Source organism: Argiope bruennichi, chromosome 8 (genome assembly GCF_947563725.1).
Source record: "Argiope bruennichi chromosome 8, qqArgBrue1.1, whole genome shotgun sequence".
NCBI lineage: Eukaryota > Metazoa > Arthropoda > Arachnida > Araneae > Araneidae > Argiope > Argiope bruennichi.
In genome coordinates this window covers 102,968,337-102,985,392 of record NC_079158.1, presented here as the reverse complement: position 1 = coordinate 102,985,392, position 17,056 = coordinate 102,968,337, and the positions used below count along the sequence as shown (strand labels likewise).

General features: G+C 30.8%; 1 long non-coding RNA gene and 1 other non-coding gene across 2 annotated transcripts in view; both read left to right on the top strand.

The window, feature by feature from the left end:
- Positions 1-17,056, top strand: part of LOC129980999 (uncharacterized) — a 75,876-nt gene that overhangs the window by 28,649 nt on the left and 30,171 nt on the right. The gene's annotated exons all lie outside the window — the stretch shown is intronic.
- Trnag-gcc (transfer RNA glycine (anticodon GCC)) lies at positions 16,521-16,591 on the top strand. Its single transcript has one exon. It is a non-coding gene; the product is annotated as a tRNA-Gly (tRNA).

The window sequence follows — 17,056 nt, the reverse complement described above, 5'->3', positions numbered from 1 at the left end:
CATAAAAAGGTATCATCATCAAAAGTCATCACAATTTAGATCATAAAAAGTTATCATCATCATCATAAGTCATCACAATTTAGATCATAAAAAGGTATCATCATCAAAAGTCATCACAATTTAGATCATAAAAAGTTATCATCATCATCATAAGTCATCACAATTTAGATCATAAAAAGGTATCATCATCATAAGTCATCACAATTTAGATCATAAAAAGGTATCATCATCATAAGTCATCACAATTTAGATCATAAAAAGTTATTTCAAAAATATGTATGAGTCAAATTAAAATTTAAAAAAAAACCCAAAAAACAATAGAAACTTTTGTTTTGTTTGACGTTGATTTTTTTTTTGTACGAAAATATTTTTAAAAAAAATTCAGTATTCTTAATTTCTGAACAATTTTCGTTGCAAACAATATAAATTTTGCGTCTTTGTTCACTCTTCAGGAAGTCGCATTCATTTTCATAATTGTATAATAATATATCAATAACCTATCATAATATATATACATTTATTATAATTGTATTTTAAATAAATAATAATTTATATTTTAATGGGTTATTTTGCACTTTTAAATGTTATTTACTCAATTTTTAAATTTTGGTTAAATTTTCCTACAAAAAATTTATAATTTAAGATATTTTGATTTATATTTGGTATTTTTACTTACTTTTTTGCTTTTAATTTAAATACTTTCTCAGTATAAGTTCTGCAGTTCTTGAATTTCAAGAATAAGCAATTTGTTAATTTAAAAAAAAATTGAACAGTTGTTTTAATGACTCATAATGTGAAAAAGAGAGGGAATTTCATGGTGGTTGGTTAAATATAATGGTAGGTTTCAAATAATTTTTAATGCTTCATAATTAAAAAAAAAAAAGACTGGTGTGAGTGATGGTAGGTTTTATTCAGTTTTTTTCAATGCTTATACATTAATTCAGGAACTAGGAACCATATTTTTTACCCGCAAAACTTCGAAAAAATGACGTGATAAACTTTTAAACCAATTAAAGATTTTTGTTTCATTCTTCTTTTCAGTCAAAGAACACAGGTTTTTATATATATATTTTTTTTCTTCAAAAGCGTTTTTTCAATCGATTTTGCTCACAAATTTATATAATATATTATAATGATATTTCAAAATCTAATTTAAATCCTTATAAATTTTCTATTTTTTATTTTAAATTAGTCCATGTTAACATCATTCTAAAATATTTTTTTATTCTCTGATCCAATTCCCACATTTTATTTAATTAATTTTGCATGCACTCTAGACAGCTGAAGACTTTCATCTCCCACACTCAGAGTGAAAGCATAAAAATCCCTAATGCTTACAACACTCTTTTAAAGACATCTGAGACTCCCTTGCCTTAAATCGACACGTAGCAAAGAAATGCCTATCAAATTCTCATAGTAAAACCACTGAAGGGAAAAATGTTGATCTCTTCTGCTCTTGTAGACTGATGCATCTCTTATCGCTTTTTCTCTGTACAAATTATGAATCCGGTGGGAAGGGGGAAATAAATAGAAATTATTTTTCAAAAGTTTCTTCTTCCGGCCACTCATCTGCTAATATATATATGTGTGTTATTACATTAACCCCTTACCTGCCGAGGATAACTTGCGAGATTCGGTCCCTAGTGCCACGTATATATATATATATATATATATATATATATATATATACGTATATAGTTGCGAGACGTATATATACGCCCGCTGCAGGCAAGGGATTAAAAAAAATATCCCGAATACTATCAACAATTCAAACCCATAAGCATATTTTAATTCAGATTGAAACGCACAGTGAAGTATAAACACATGTGTTTAAAATCTAGAGAGTAAAATAATCTCCGTATTTTATTCTGTTACTTATTCTTCAAAACTGTCCAAGTAGAGTTTCAGAATAATCTTAATCGTAAAAAATAATTAAGAATGTTCAATTCCATTCCACTTTTATGCCTTGAAGCTCTTTCCCTCATAGTTTTTCTGGTCATTTCCAACGAATCATTTATATTTCATCGAGGAGTTGCTATGCGTGAAAAGTCAAAATGAACGAAAGTCTTTAGTTGGGGGTGTTGCATGAAAGAAGGGACCAACAGCAGGGGGTGAGAAGGAAGGGAGGATTGTCCATCGATGATCGATAAACGCAATTAAAGCGCAACCCGCGAACTGGCAGTTGCTGAGTGACTTCTGTTGGCGATCCGGAGCGCCAGAAGTTTCGTAAACAAGAACTTTTCCTCTGCGACTTTTATTTCGGCTCCAACAAACAATTTCCGGAGCAGCCTCTTCCACGATCGATCGGGGGATACCCCCTCCACCCTCGCACCTGACTCTTCTGTGTGCACTCCACTCATTATATTCTCATTATGGACCACGTACGCACGCAATAAAAAACATTGACCCATAATATTTGATTCAGTGGCATGTTTTTGCCAATTAAAGTGCCCTCATACCATATAATCCAGGAATTATTGCTATGCAAATAAGGCTATAATTGTATTAGATTGCCTGGATTGTTTGGGGGAAAAGAACGGAGATCGACGGAAAGAATGAAAAGAAAATCAGTGTTTTATTATTGCAGTTTTTGAAAATTGTTCAAAAAATGATTAAAAGCGAAAAACATTTCCTCATATATGTAAATATATATTAGCAGTTGCGCAGCCAAATAGAAGAAACATTTTAAATTTTAAATTCATTTTACTATTGGAGGCATACTATAAACAAAAACCAATGGTAAAACTGACGTCCGTTTACATCATGATACAAGAGCAAAAGAAATCGAAATTTTGCCCTGCTTATAAGTTTTCTTGATGACAAATAAGAAAGTATTGCAGTTTTTGTTTGTCAAGAAATAGACATGGCCTCCTCTTTTTTCTGCAATGCCACAAAATTATAAATTAATGAAAAAATAGTTTTATAAAAAAAATCGAGCGCATCGTTTTTTTAAAAAAGGAATTTTTATTAAAATAGTCATTTTTAACTCTTTTTAATGTTGTGGGAAATATGTTTCCCACCAAATTTATCAATCTTTGTATGAAATTATGTAGGTTGGCATCAGTTCTGACAAATTTTTTTAGAAAGACAGAAACTTAGATGCTTCAGTTCTTTATCTCATACAAAATGATGTATCTTGGTTTGTCACTTAATTATTAATTAACCAGATTAATTAATTAATCAAATTAAATGTATCTAATAAGCTAAATGAATCCCTTTTCTTATTCTAATTCCAAGCCTAAAAATATTTTAACATGATATGACTAGAAAAAATGGCCCTTTAAAGGGTTAAAGAGAAAAGGTGAATCATAAAAAATCATAATTAAATTAATCAAAACATAAAGATTCATAAAAAAATTTAGTTAGGTAATTTTTGTCTGAATGAGCACCTTCCTCTAAATTTAACTAGTTTTTTTTTAATTTATTTTTTTGTTGATATAAAATCAAGATTGAAACTGATAACTAATACTGAGTTTTCTCTCATAAATCGGTTTTGATTGGTTGATGAAATTTAGCCCTGAAATGATTCTTTGCGTAGGGCTAGGTTATTTTTTTAGGGAAAGTAAGAAAGTATCGATGTACTTTGAGGCCCCAAATTTTTTTTTCATTATTATCAAAGTTATTTAATTTTGTGCTTTCATTTGATCCATAAGATTGTGTACTCGAAATTCAAGTATTTTTTTTAAACTATCAAACATTTTCTTCGAATTCCTACTCATGTTTTAAAATTTACTTGCAGATCTGTGTGATTCAGAATGTTTTGAAATTCGCTTACACACAAAACATCAATGCAGATAATAATGGGCTTTCATGAAATGGTAAGATGGGCGGGTAAAAGGTTGAATTTTGCTTCAAAATACTCGATTTGAGTTAAAATAGTTTTGCAATTTTTAAAAAAATATTTTTTTGATTATAATAATTTTAAAATTTTAATTTTTATAAGTGTGATCACCTGCAAACTTTTTAAAGACGACTCACAATAGAATGCTTTTTCTTTTCATTTCAGTATATCATAATATATATTATTTTAAAATTGCTTATTGTTACTTAAAAGTGCTTATTGTATTACGATTTCTTTTTTCTTTTCTGATTAACATAAATTTTAAATTTTACTTTTTTTTAATAAGGGCTATCATTTGCAAGGTAATAGCACTGATTTTGAAGGTGACCCACAATAGAATGCTTTTTTTTTATTTTAGTGTATCATAATATATATTATTTAAAAATTGCTGAAATTGGGATTAAAATAAAATAAAATAAATTTAGAGGCAGGTGAGGCCTTATATTACCTATAGAACCTTATAGGATTGCATTCTGGCCTAACCTAGTCTATCCAGAGATGAAAATTGATGACGTTGCATTCTTTACTGGCCTACCAATTTTGATATTACCTTCAACATTTTTCAGACAAAAATTAGGAGACAAAAATTATGACTTGAAAACTGTATTTTGAAACTGAAACTGAATTATTAACTTGAAAAACTGTATTTTACGAAGGTTTTCAAAGTAATATAAATCTTTTGAAAAAGAATTCGAAGATTAGCCATTTATTTTATTTGCTGAAATAATTATATCTATGGAAGCTAACCAAACTAAACCTTATAAATGTACTTCACAGCTACGTAATCGTTGCTGCATCTGCCAACCTCAAGTATTGATTTCTTGATGGACGTCACGTGCGTAACACGTGCTCTGTCCTTTTCGGACACTGACAGGGACTGGAAACTCTAACATAATGAATGGCCGTGGACACGTCAATCAGAGAGGAAATGGCAGAACCCTACCCCCTTTCCAACACACCCTCCTCTGCAGATACAATATAGCCAATTTTCCTTTCCTGTGTTGGACTTGTTCATATTTTTAACCACTTCGATTTAGCCAATATTACAACAATTTTTCCTTATTTTTCAATACTTCTACTCGATTTTCTATATAACCTTTAGACATGCCCTATGTAATGGTATTTGCTTTATATTTTCCGCAATGAATTTTAAGATTCAAACTATAGAAAAATGCATTTTCTTAAGCTGTTTTTAATAAAGTTCGCTTATTCATTTACTAATTTAGTCATGATAATGTTTATAAGCTGGTATGCTGTTTGTTAATTAAGTCATGCAATATGAGTTATTAAAAAAAGCGAGAAAAATGCTCTACAAGATAAATCATTCGATCTAGAGCAACCAAATTTGACAGGTAGTTGGGGAGTAAGAATTCACTAATAATAGTTAGCTTTTTAATTAAACTTTAATTTATATTTCCGTGTTTTTTTAATAACTTTGGAACATATTATTGTTCAGAGATCATGTTTACACAATTTTAGGATTTAAAAAAAATTCCTTTCAAGTAATTTTTAACAAATTAAAAAAAAAAAAAATGTTTTAAGCATATTTTACATCGGTATCTGCTTTCCCTTCTTTTAGTTACTACATCTGTACAAATGTACACTGAGGCGATAATAAATACATTTTTTTGAGAATGTGTATGCTATTATCGTTATTATACGACTAAAAGCAAATTAAAAACCATCCGGGGTAGTCTTCTCAAAACTTTCTCTCATATTCTCTAATAAAGGTGTTATCCCAGAGAATGCCTGGGCCGCGGTGGCCTGGTGGTAAGGTCTCGGCTTCGGAACTGGAGGGTTTCAGGTTCGTGTCCCGATTCCACCGAAGAATCGTCGTGTAAAGGGGTCTGTTGCACATTAAATTCGCCATGACCAAACGTCCTCCTGCTGGTGTGGCGTGGTGTGGAGAGGGGGTGCCAGCTCAGGTGTCGTCCTCGTCATCTGACCGAGGTTCAAAATTGCAAAGTCCGTCCCAAAATAGCCCCAGTGTTGCATTAAACGGAACGTTAATATAACTGAACTGAACTGAACCGAACCCAGAGAATGCCTTGCATGGTATTGGCGTATAATTGTTAAGAAATATTAACTTTTGGCGTGAATATACAGTATTCACCAAATCTATCATGTTATTCTTGGCTAGTTATTTGGTATGCGGTTATTAATATCTGAAAATCGAATTTGTGTTTTAAACGCATTTTTACCAACCAACTGAACCAAAGATTTGACATAAAACTGCAGTTGTAGTCGCAATATCACATAACAAATTTGATATATTTAAATCATCGAGGCTTTGAGTTGTCACGTTTATATGTTTCTGAAAATGCAGACCGACAGACGGTCATTCCATGGTTGAATTTAGCTCAAAATTTGAAAGGGATCTAGACTATAGATGTTAATTCTGTATATCGAAATTTATTTATCTAGCTCTCTTCGTTTTGTAGTTATCGTGTTAAATTATATTCGATAGATAGACTTCCTCTGAGCGTAATTTGGTCAAAATTCGATAGAAATCTCGAAATTCAGTATAAAGACTGTATACCAAATTTCATCTGCCAAGCTCAAAGCCTTTTTGAGTTATCTTTATCACCTGCAGATAGACGGACGGACATTTCCCCAAAAATTCGAATTACGAATTCAGGGAGCTCTAAAAAGCGGAAACTCGTCAAAATCTCGCATTCGAATTTTTTGACGATTACTATACTTTCTCTACACTATGTATACTAGAAAGTAAAAAATGAAGTAAAGACAAACGAATTAAACAATATCACATTATTAAGCTGCGATGCTTCGAACTAGAGGCTCGAATCTCATTTATTTTTTGTTTTCTTCTTTCGTATTTATTATTATTATTTTTTCATGCCTCATACTTTCTGTTCTGTCAAAGACCGACGTTGCTTAGAGGCAGAACATCGACTTCTGGAAGGCAGGGTTGCAAGTCTGAGACTTTGTTGCATCAAAATGAAAAATTCTCCAATATTTATAGGTTTATTTTCCACGACGTTTCACCGAGTCAAGCATCTCCCGATCAAGTGATATGTAAATTTCGATAGAGGTGCCGACTCATATGCCGTTCTCGTTCTCTGACCAACATTCAAAGTGCTATTTCAATTCTATAAATGGCTAGTGAAGTTTCAAAAAGATTTGTTAATTCAGTCAAATCTTTCTGTTCATTCGTCAATTCAGTTAATTTCGTCAGCATGGCTGAACTGTATGACATCTATCTTTAAACAGCCCAAGTATAACTTCGTTCTAAATGAATCGGCCAAGAAACTTTTTCTTATTTCAATCTTGCAGTTGAGAATCCAAATTAAAATCTTACTATATATATAATATTACAGAATACTACGTTTTGCTCCATAACTAATCATTAAGTTCGTGTTTCTTAATTAGTTAGAAATATAAATTGATTTTAATCAAACTTCTTGTTGTAAAATAAATATTTCCATATACTCAGAAAATGCAACCGCTTCACTTTATTTTTAATTATTATTTACTTTACTTTATTTTATTATTATTTACTTTACTTTATTTTTATTTAAACTTTATTTTTTTTGTAGAAATCAATACATTTATTATTTAAAATAGTCGCTAAAACAAAAGAATTAGTTCTCCAACATCCAATCACTTTGCTAATATCACCTTACATTTACTCTGCTAATATCGCAAATACATTTTCAAGTACAGGTACTTGTGTATCAACCGCATGTCAGAGATTCGCAAATTAAATTTATTCGCGCCAAAGTTCGCAAATTAAATTTAGTGACATATTACAGTTGCACCATTATGATTATTTCCTAATTATTGTTTCCCTTAATTATTATACTATTACAGGTACTTTTACTATACTGCGAAGCACACTGCTTTCGTGTATAAGACTCCGAAAATAAAAGTCTGAGCATTTGAATAACGTCTCTATTAAAAGATATATGGCAAAATTCGAGTGATCTTTGGGTTTTTTTCTTCTTGTTAATAATTACAGCTGGATGATTTGATATTTTTATTCTTTCTTAGAGTATTTAACCATGCATTTACTTGCTGATTTTAAAGAATAGGATATTAAAAATTTGCAGATTTTAATTTTGATTTATCTGCTATTACGATTTTAATTCAAAAGTACGAAATGATAAATTAAATTTTTATTTTTACATCACGTCTACAAAATGGTGGTTCTCCTTCCTAGGGTATAGATTGACGTATATCAATTTTTCATTACCTATCAGTTTCCCGTTTTACTTTTAGACTGTAGTTGACTTAATTTTTAAAATTTAATCTATCAATGAAGCATTTATTTATTATAACTAAATTATTAAATATTCCCAGAACAAACGCTGTTGTGATCTTTCTTTATAAGTAAGTTTCAGCTCAGTGAATATGTAATTGAATTATATATAATATAATATGTAATATATTTTAATTCTAATTTCAATTTAATTAATTTCCAAGATTTTATTTTAATTTAGCCCATAGTAACTTCATTCGAAAAATATTCTCTTATTTTGTGATCTAATTCCACTTTCGGTTTAATTAATTCCTCTGTGAATCTAATGCGCCATCAGTACTACGTATCAAATGAAAGTGATACTTCCGTTGCCCTTGTTAAAGGTCATCATATGTATTCCATCCACGCGTGATCGGAAATCCTATGTTATATAAGACCAGTCATTACTTGTTTCGCCCTTCTTTCTCCTTTCTAACTTTTGCTTTTGTGCCACGCTGCGCCTGCTTGTAAATAAATTTCTTTCCCGAGATGGATATGAAAGAGAGAATAAAACGAAATTAAAAAATATAAGTCTCTTCACTGCTTGTAAACCCGCATTCTGCTTTAAACAAAATGTTATATATATTGTTACAAATCTGTAATTTTGCTATCCGGCACGAATAGTGTCATCCTGGAAAAACCGTTAAAACCTTTGTAAGATCTGTACTGTGCGTGCTGAGCTTGGCGACGATTTGGCGACTTGGAGATGAATATGGCGAGTTTGGCGACTAAATGGATAATACCGGAAAGTTCGAGAAGTTTCACGATCCATCCAGTAATAACCGAGATACACCGAGGTACGCCCTGATTGGTCTGAAGATTCTAGCCCCGCCTTCCGGAACTATAAAAGACGAGCACTCTGAAGCTGGGAGGAAGTGTGTATATCTTCTGAAGTCGTGTGTGAGAGGAGTCGGAGACGCCGACAAGTAAAAGATTTTAGAGGATTAGACAGCAAGCAAGCAAGCTGCTGAACTATAGCGATTAAATGTGTTGCGATTGATTAGCGGTATTTGTAGGAGAAAAAATTTCGTATCAATATATATATATATATATAATATACAAATTTTGGGAGCAACGAATGAGTTATAATAAGCTGATATAAGATCTCAAGGATGTAAACAAGGCTCCTAAATTCCTGCAAGTGGGAAAGCGAATCACGTACTAGGACATTTGACTCTTTCTCAAGAAATCTCTATTAGCAAGATAAGCATGAGGATATTCATTGTCACGAAGCATATATACCCTGTTGGTACTGGAAGAAAGACCCTATCAAATCATACAGGCGTGAATTAAGATCGTATATTTGATAGAAATTCCCGCTCTCCATGGCAAGGGTGAATGTTATTATTGTCGTTTGTTATTGCATATGTAGAGTGCCCACTTAAGTCCCTTGTACCTAACCTTAATTTCAGAATAACGACAGCTATAGATATGAAAATGCTACCTAGATGTGAAATGGCTATGCTCTAAGCGATGTGACTCGTTACTGCTTCATCTGGTAACAAACTTCTCAAATAGTGTTGCTATTTCAAAAATGGTATAAGAGGGACGGAAAATATCAGTTAGAAAGTTCTAGGGTATAATCGATTTAATACAAAAAAGACTTTTAATCCACATTAATGTTAAGAACAAATCGCTCAAAACAGAAATTTATTTCCTCGTAATTTTTGAAATTATGACATTACAAAACGTGTCAAGAGAAATAAAAAAAAAATTAAAAAAAAAAAACTAATTGTCTCAAAATGCTTTTATTTTTGTTATTTAACCTACTCTCCATCGCTCACATTGCAGATTTGAGCCTTTGTTTGAATTTCTCTTCTCATACTTTTCAGTATATGAGTTTATGCGCTAGCAGTAGTAAAAATAATACGTTGCAGGAAGTACTGCAATGCTTGATGAAATCCACTTTGAATTATTTCCTCAGGAAAAAGTACGTTAGGTTTATTTTTGGGTTCAAAAAATAACATTGTCTCCTTTTGTCCATATCTTGTGACACCACAGCTTCGGAAAACGTAAATAAATAATATGAATTTAAGTATTCTGCTCTTAATATCAATGCACATAAGGTGTCTCTTTATACTAAATTGATTACGCTCCACAGCTTTGAAAATGACATTTTTCCTTAATCTTGAACCGTTTTTGAGATAGAAATGTTTCTTTCGAGTTTACAACCAAATGGCGATGTAAATGCAATATCGCTTAGCACACAGAGAAATTTTATAATATATAGACACCACTTTCATGACTATAGCTGTCGTTGTTCTGAGATAATAAGGGGATATAAGGAATTAAAGCATGCGCTGTCTGTAACATTTAAATTCACTTCATCGACTAATTTATCACAAAATCTCTTCAATTAAGATTTTACATTTGGCATAGCGTTATTTTTTTGGTATACCAACTTTGAGAAAATTAACTTATTTTTTTAACTATTGACTTTTCTTATTGAATTTGTTCTTGGACTGACATTTAATTTTTATTTAATACTAGCCGCCTTTGGCGACCAGCCGGTTCGCCAATCTTTCGTTAAAATTTTAATAATTAAATATTTTATGCAATTCCTACTTTAATAGTTTCTTCATCAAAATATTTTAAAACTTCAAATTTTGACAGTCATATAATTCACTCATAATATTATAAAGGCCTTCAGTCGTAACATAATATATATCTCTCTAATTTTCTGTTAGCTCCGGCAGAATTTATGCTTTAAATTAAAGTGGAAAGGATTAATCTGCAATTAATATAATAATATTTTTTACTGAAGCAAAGTATTTTTTTGTAATATGATTACTGAAGACAAAGTCACTGAGCGTTTAAAATGTATGGGCACTAAAGAATATCTTTCATAATTTATGTAATATTTCAAGAAATTGTCAACAAAATTTTCTCAGATTCATCATGACCAGATCGATTCATTAACAATGTCTAATTTTAAATGCATCAAACACTAAGAAAATAAAACGAATCGCTTAAAATAATCGGTTGAAAACAGGTTAAAAAAACTACTTAAAAAACGATATACTTAAAACTATAAGCATATACAAAAAATATATAACTAACATAAATACAATTTAATTTCAAAAGCATGCAACTAAAATAAACATAATTCAAATGAAGTTCGCATCCATTGATAATATTTGTCAACAATCAGAACACAATGCGCATGCGTGAATTTTCAACGCCAGTTGCGGTAACGCAAGTGCGTGAATTTTTCTACGCCAGTTGGGGTAACGCTATGCAGATAAGAAATTTTTAATTTCCTTTATTCTGTTTTATTTTAATACAAAAATACTTCAGAATGAATCTGAAAGATCGATTCATTAACAATGTTTAATTTTAAATGCATCAAACATTAAGAAAATAAACAGAATCGTTTGAAATAATTGGCCGAAAAATCTTAAGCCTACCCTCATTAGTGTGGGAAAAAAAACAAGCCTTACTGATTTGGCGGTGGGGAAAATGAGAAGATTTTTTTGGCGGGAAAGTTAGTTTTTAATTAATAATTAAAATTCTAATTAAAAATTTAAAAAAGGTACCGCAGGTGCACATTCCCGACCTCCAAGTTATACATATACCAAATTTGGTAGCTGTAGGTCAAACGGTCTGGTCTGTAGAGCGCCAACACACACACACACACACACACATTGAGCTTTATATAAGTATAGATTAACAAATATTATTTCAAAAGAAGTTAGAAAAACGTAATTTGTCTTCTCATAAATCTCAGATTCCATTGAATTCGTATTTTTCAGTCTAACAACGAGGCGAAATTTTAAATTGATGCATTCTATACTAATAACCTAATAGCCAGGAAAGCCAAATTCTAGACAAACAAGTTTGTAACCGAAAGCAGCTACTGAACTATAATTTATTATATATTTTAGTGTGATAAATTTAAACAAATTAGTTTTTTTGAAGAAATATCAGCATATTATACTTATATACAACGTAGTTTTTTTAAAAAAATTTATTTCCACTTTTTGAGATTTATCAATATTCATTTTTGAACATTTTTACTTTCTCGTAAATACACAGAACGTATGCTAAGTGCAGAGAAAGTATAATAATCGTCAAAAACTTTTCGTCGATTTTGATGAATTTCCATGTTTTAGGCTCCCTAAGTTTGGAAAACATATTTATAAAAAACGTCCTTCAATCTGAGGCAAAGACAACTCCAAAGTATTTTGCGTTAGCAGAAGAAATTTGGTATACGGCCTTAACAACAAATCTATAGATTTCTATCAAATTTTGAACAAAATCCGTTCAGAGGAATTTATATACGAATATAAGTTTACCCGACAGTTGCAAGACGAAGAAAGCTGAATTGATAAAATTCGGTACACATGTTTAGCATCTACATTGTTGACATCTTTCGAATGTGAGCTAAATCCAACAAGGGGTTGCTCATCTGTCGGTTTGTACTTTCAGAAACATGTAAATGCGATAAATCTTAATCTCAAATGAACTTAAATATATCAACTTGGTATAAAATTTTGTAACTATAACTGCAGTTTTGTGTCAAATTTTTATTTCAGTTGGTAGAAAAAACGTGGCTAAAACACAAATTCGTACGACAGATTCAGTAAAAATGCTAAATTCACGTCAAAAATTAATATTTCGTGACTATTGTACGCCAATGACATGCAAGTCGTTCTCTGGGAAAACCTTTATAAGAGAAAATGCGAGAAAGTTTTGGTAAGACCATTCCATCTGGTTTAATAAAGTCCACTGGAAGTAATGACGCAATATTCATTTACGTCAAATATTCTCTCTTTAACCACGTCATTGAATCTTCAAGATTTGTTATTAATACTACTCCCATAATGCAATTTTATCCGTCGTGATAAAAGTAGTCCCTATCGCCCTTTGAGATCCCACGTTCTTTATAAAAATTATTTATTTCTTTGTGCCGGGTTTATTAAAACTGTAAAGAAACTTTTAGAATACCTGTACATCCCCCTCCCATCCATTTGGCTTTCTTTGATATTCCTTCTGTAGAATACAGCCATTAGCTATTTTCGAATCTTCTGCCACTTAATTCACTCTTTAGGAAGTAATGGGATAGTCATCTATGTCGGCTTGAAAATCCCAGCTCCTGGGCCTTTTTCTGGAATTTATTTGATTTGCATAAAAAATTAAAACTATAGTAATGAATTCGTTGGTAATTAAAACCTTGTCAGTAGTGACGATATCATATTCATCATTTTTTATTGCTGTTTTAGCCGAATTTTACTTATGTATTGTCCTGGCACTATACGATTTTCCATTGACTCGAATTCCTCATTTTCATTTCAGTTTGGTAATCCCCCCCTCCTAAATAATTACCTTTAGCGATAAGTTTGTTCATCAGAAATTGTGCCTTTATTTCTTATCAGTTCTTACTATTTTCCTTTGCTGTATATGCAAAGTTATAAAAAGCTTCTGGGCACTTACGGAATTGTGCAGGTTTCCGAGCTATTGCAGTAAAACTAGACAATTTTTCTTTGAACTTACGTTTTAATTATGCTACGTAAAAACATAATTAAAATCACGTTTGTTGTGAAGATTCTATCTTCAGTTACGAGAGTATTTGGGAATCTACCAGAAATTGATGAAGAAGAAAAAGATTTTGGTTCATTTCATTTCACAGGAAGTAGATATTAATTCGAAACTTTCAATAGCAATTTTATTAAATGACACACACATTTGAAAAAAACATAAAACATTACAAAGTGTTCCACAAGTTTTTTTAACTATAAAATGCAGGTTCTTCAACCAAATTACCACAGTATCTACAAAATATATATCGCAAAGTATTTTCTTATTTTCCTGTTGATTATTTAAAATAATTAGCCGCCTTTGGTGACCAGCTAGTCGACCGTCACATTTAGTTAAAAACTATGTCCTTCAAGTGCACATTATATAATTAGATGACAAAGCAAATTCAAAAATAAATAATTTGTTTAAAATCATATACATGAAAAGAAAAATTAAATCTATATGTAAATTATATTAAAACAATTTTAATCAGTGTTAAAAAAAACTGTTTAAATTAACAAACAGTTTTTAAATTTGCAATGTGTTTCTTAATAAATACCATCAATGTTTATAAAATTATATACAGATAAAGATATTTCCATTCTTTTAGGATTACTTTTTTTCATACCAGTTCTATTTAAAATCTTAAGTGTGCAGTAAAAATCTTAAACAAATACTAATCTATACTGTCATTATATTACAGTCGCATTCAATGCAATGATAATTAGACATATCAAAATGGAATGACGAATTAATAATGAAATGTCGGAATATACGTTGCGTGTATATTGTTACTTGACATAGCTAGCTTATACGGATCTGTTTCATTAAGATATTTAACAAAATGTTATTAAACTTAGCTCATGAAAGATAAATATCTTCGTTTCTTTCATTTCATTTCAATTGAATAGCTTTCCTATGCTTGGTATTTGGATGATAGCTCACTTCTTCATTTTGTTTTTCTGTGGGAAGACCGGACAGCATGTCAAGACTGTTTTTAAATAAATAAGCAATCCATTGTTTGAAAAGGATCCAATATTATTCATTTTATTTTCAGCACTTTTTTTCCTTCTTACTTTTCAGTTTCGTTTCCCCAGATAGTAAATGGGGGGGGGGAGCACACTTTTTTTCATGCTTTTTTTTCTCCCTCTTTCTATCCGTCTGATGTTGGTTTACATCACGACTTTTTTCGTCGTTGCCACTCTTTTCTCAAAAACTTTCAAAGAGATACGGTGATACGGCTTTTATCAAACCGTCGAACAATAAAAAACAGAACTGAAAGAATTTTCGTTGGCATCTTTCCATTGTTTAAACTGAAGCAGCGCGGGAAATTTCTTTTTGTTTCTTCTTTTCCTTCTTTAGTTCCCGTAAAACCAAACAAAAGAGCACAATTAAAAACAAAACTGAGATCAATAGAAATCAGCAAATTGAGCACGGTGTGGCTTTTCTTGAAAGCACTAATACCAGGTAGATTGTAAAAGCACAGCACAGTGATCGACACGTCCGATGTCGTTTTGCCATTTTCAATTCACATATCGGCTGAATATTGTAGCCTGACATCTCGTTGTCTGACAATAGACTTGAAAAGTTTCTATCGTGGATTTTGAGCGCTACTGTCAAAGTAGGCAACACGCAACTGTCACGATCACGTTCGAAAATGCGGCAGGTGCGTTTGAACAGGTGAAAGCCTACTTCCACTGTGCTTTAGCGGACCTTTTTATTTGAGTTTTCCACATCAAAAGAAACAAAATATTTGCGCTGCTGTTAATATTTAACAAATTAGAGCTTTTAGCAATTATTATGAACATTATCGAATTTTTTTCTCTTGATTTTCGATTCTATTTTTAAAAAATATAATTTTCTAAATAATTGTTTTCAGATGAATTTATTTAACAACATTTTTATGAAATCTTTTAATTTTTTTCTCATCAAAGAAAAACTATTCTAATCAGCAAACGATTCTACTTTGAAATTTTATTGAATCTTTATATTACTTTTTAGAACTTTTTGAATCGGAAAAATAAATTTTTAAAATTCTTTTGCATATACCTTTATGAGCTCTCAAAAACTTCATAAACGCTTTCTGCTAAATGGATGAAATTTGGTATGGAGTCTTTACAGCAAATTCATATATTTCTGCCTAATTTTTCACGAATTTTATTCACAAAATTTGTCTGGCATAAAATGAGTATCTGTAAAATATAAGAAGTGTTTGTAAAATATAAGAAACTGGATGGATAAAATATTGCGCACAGTTTTGGTATCTCAAGTGTAAATCTGTATCAGATTTTGCACCAAATCTGCCAAAAAGTCATTCGTCTGCCAATATGTACACTCGAATGTAGGCAAGCGTGATAATCATTTAAGATACAATATTTACAGAAAAATTAATTAATTAAATTTTGATTTAAATAATAGGATTTTAGATTTTAAAAAATTAATACTATTTTAGTGAAGATTAGATTTCCTTCCATACCAAATTAGATCACACTCCGTGTTCTATACAAAACATTAATTATTTATTATATTCCATCTTAAAATCAAGGTACGGTCACCAAACTTGAATTTTAAAAAAATCTGTTACTACCGAAATTCATTTAATATAATCGGTGTTTGGTAGAAATTAACTATTGGCGAGCATTTCGTGAGGTTGATGAGAAGACAAAATTGCAATCTCTTTTTATCAAACAAAAACCGTCTTAGTTGGCATATTAAAACGATAACATTTAGCATAGATAATTTAATATTAATAAATTAAGTTGCAAATTCTGGATAGAGATTTTAATTCCAAAGTACTCGACAGTCTTTGGATAAGATTTTAAAACCAACGAATGTTATTTTATATTTTAAACATAGAAAAAATGTTTATTATTTTTAATATAGAAACCATCCATGATACTTGAAGCATCGGTGGTTCAGTGGTAGAATGCTCGCCTGCCACGCGGGCGGCCCGGGTTCGATTCCCGGCCGATGCAATTATTTTCTTTCGCATTTCAGACTCTTATTAATTTAATAAGATTAGCGCACAATTAAACTTTACTTCTTTAGAAGTTATGAAGATAAATATTAAGATTGAATACACTATTTACAAATGTCACAATCGATGAATCTCTAGAGGTAATCATTTATTAAAATTTTGATAGTGTTAGGTTTTTAACCCTCAGTATTTGGAAGCCATTATTCACATTTTCGTTACATACATCGTTAATCTTATGACTAGGGTCTGTTACAGCTGCAAATAATGATTTGGTGAAAATAGTGATATATTTACTGAAATGGGAATATAAATGTGTCTTTATACTTCTGTTGAAAAAAAAAAAATAATTTCAAATAAAACAGGTAAAATGCAAAGGGCTGACTAAGCAAAATTTTTAAAACAAAAGCATGAAATATTCAGATTTCTGACAAACAAGGTCAGAATTTGAGAAAGAAATAAAAGA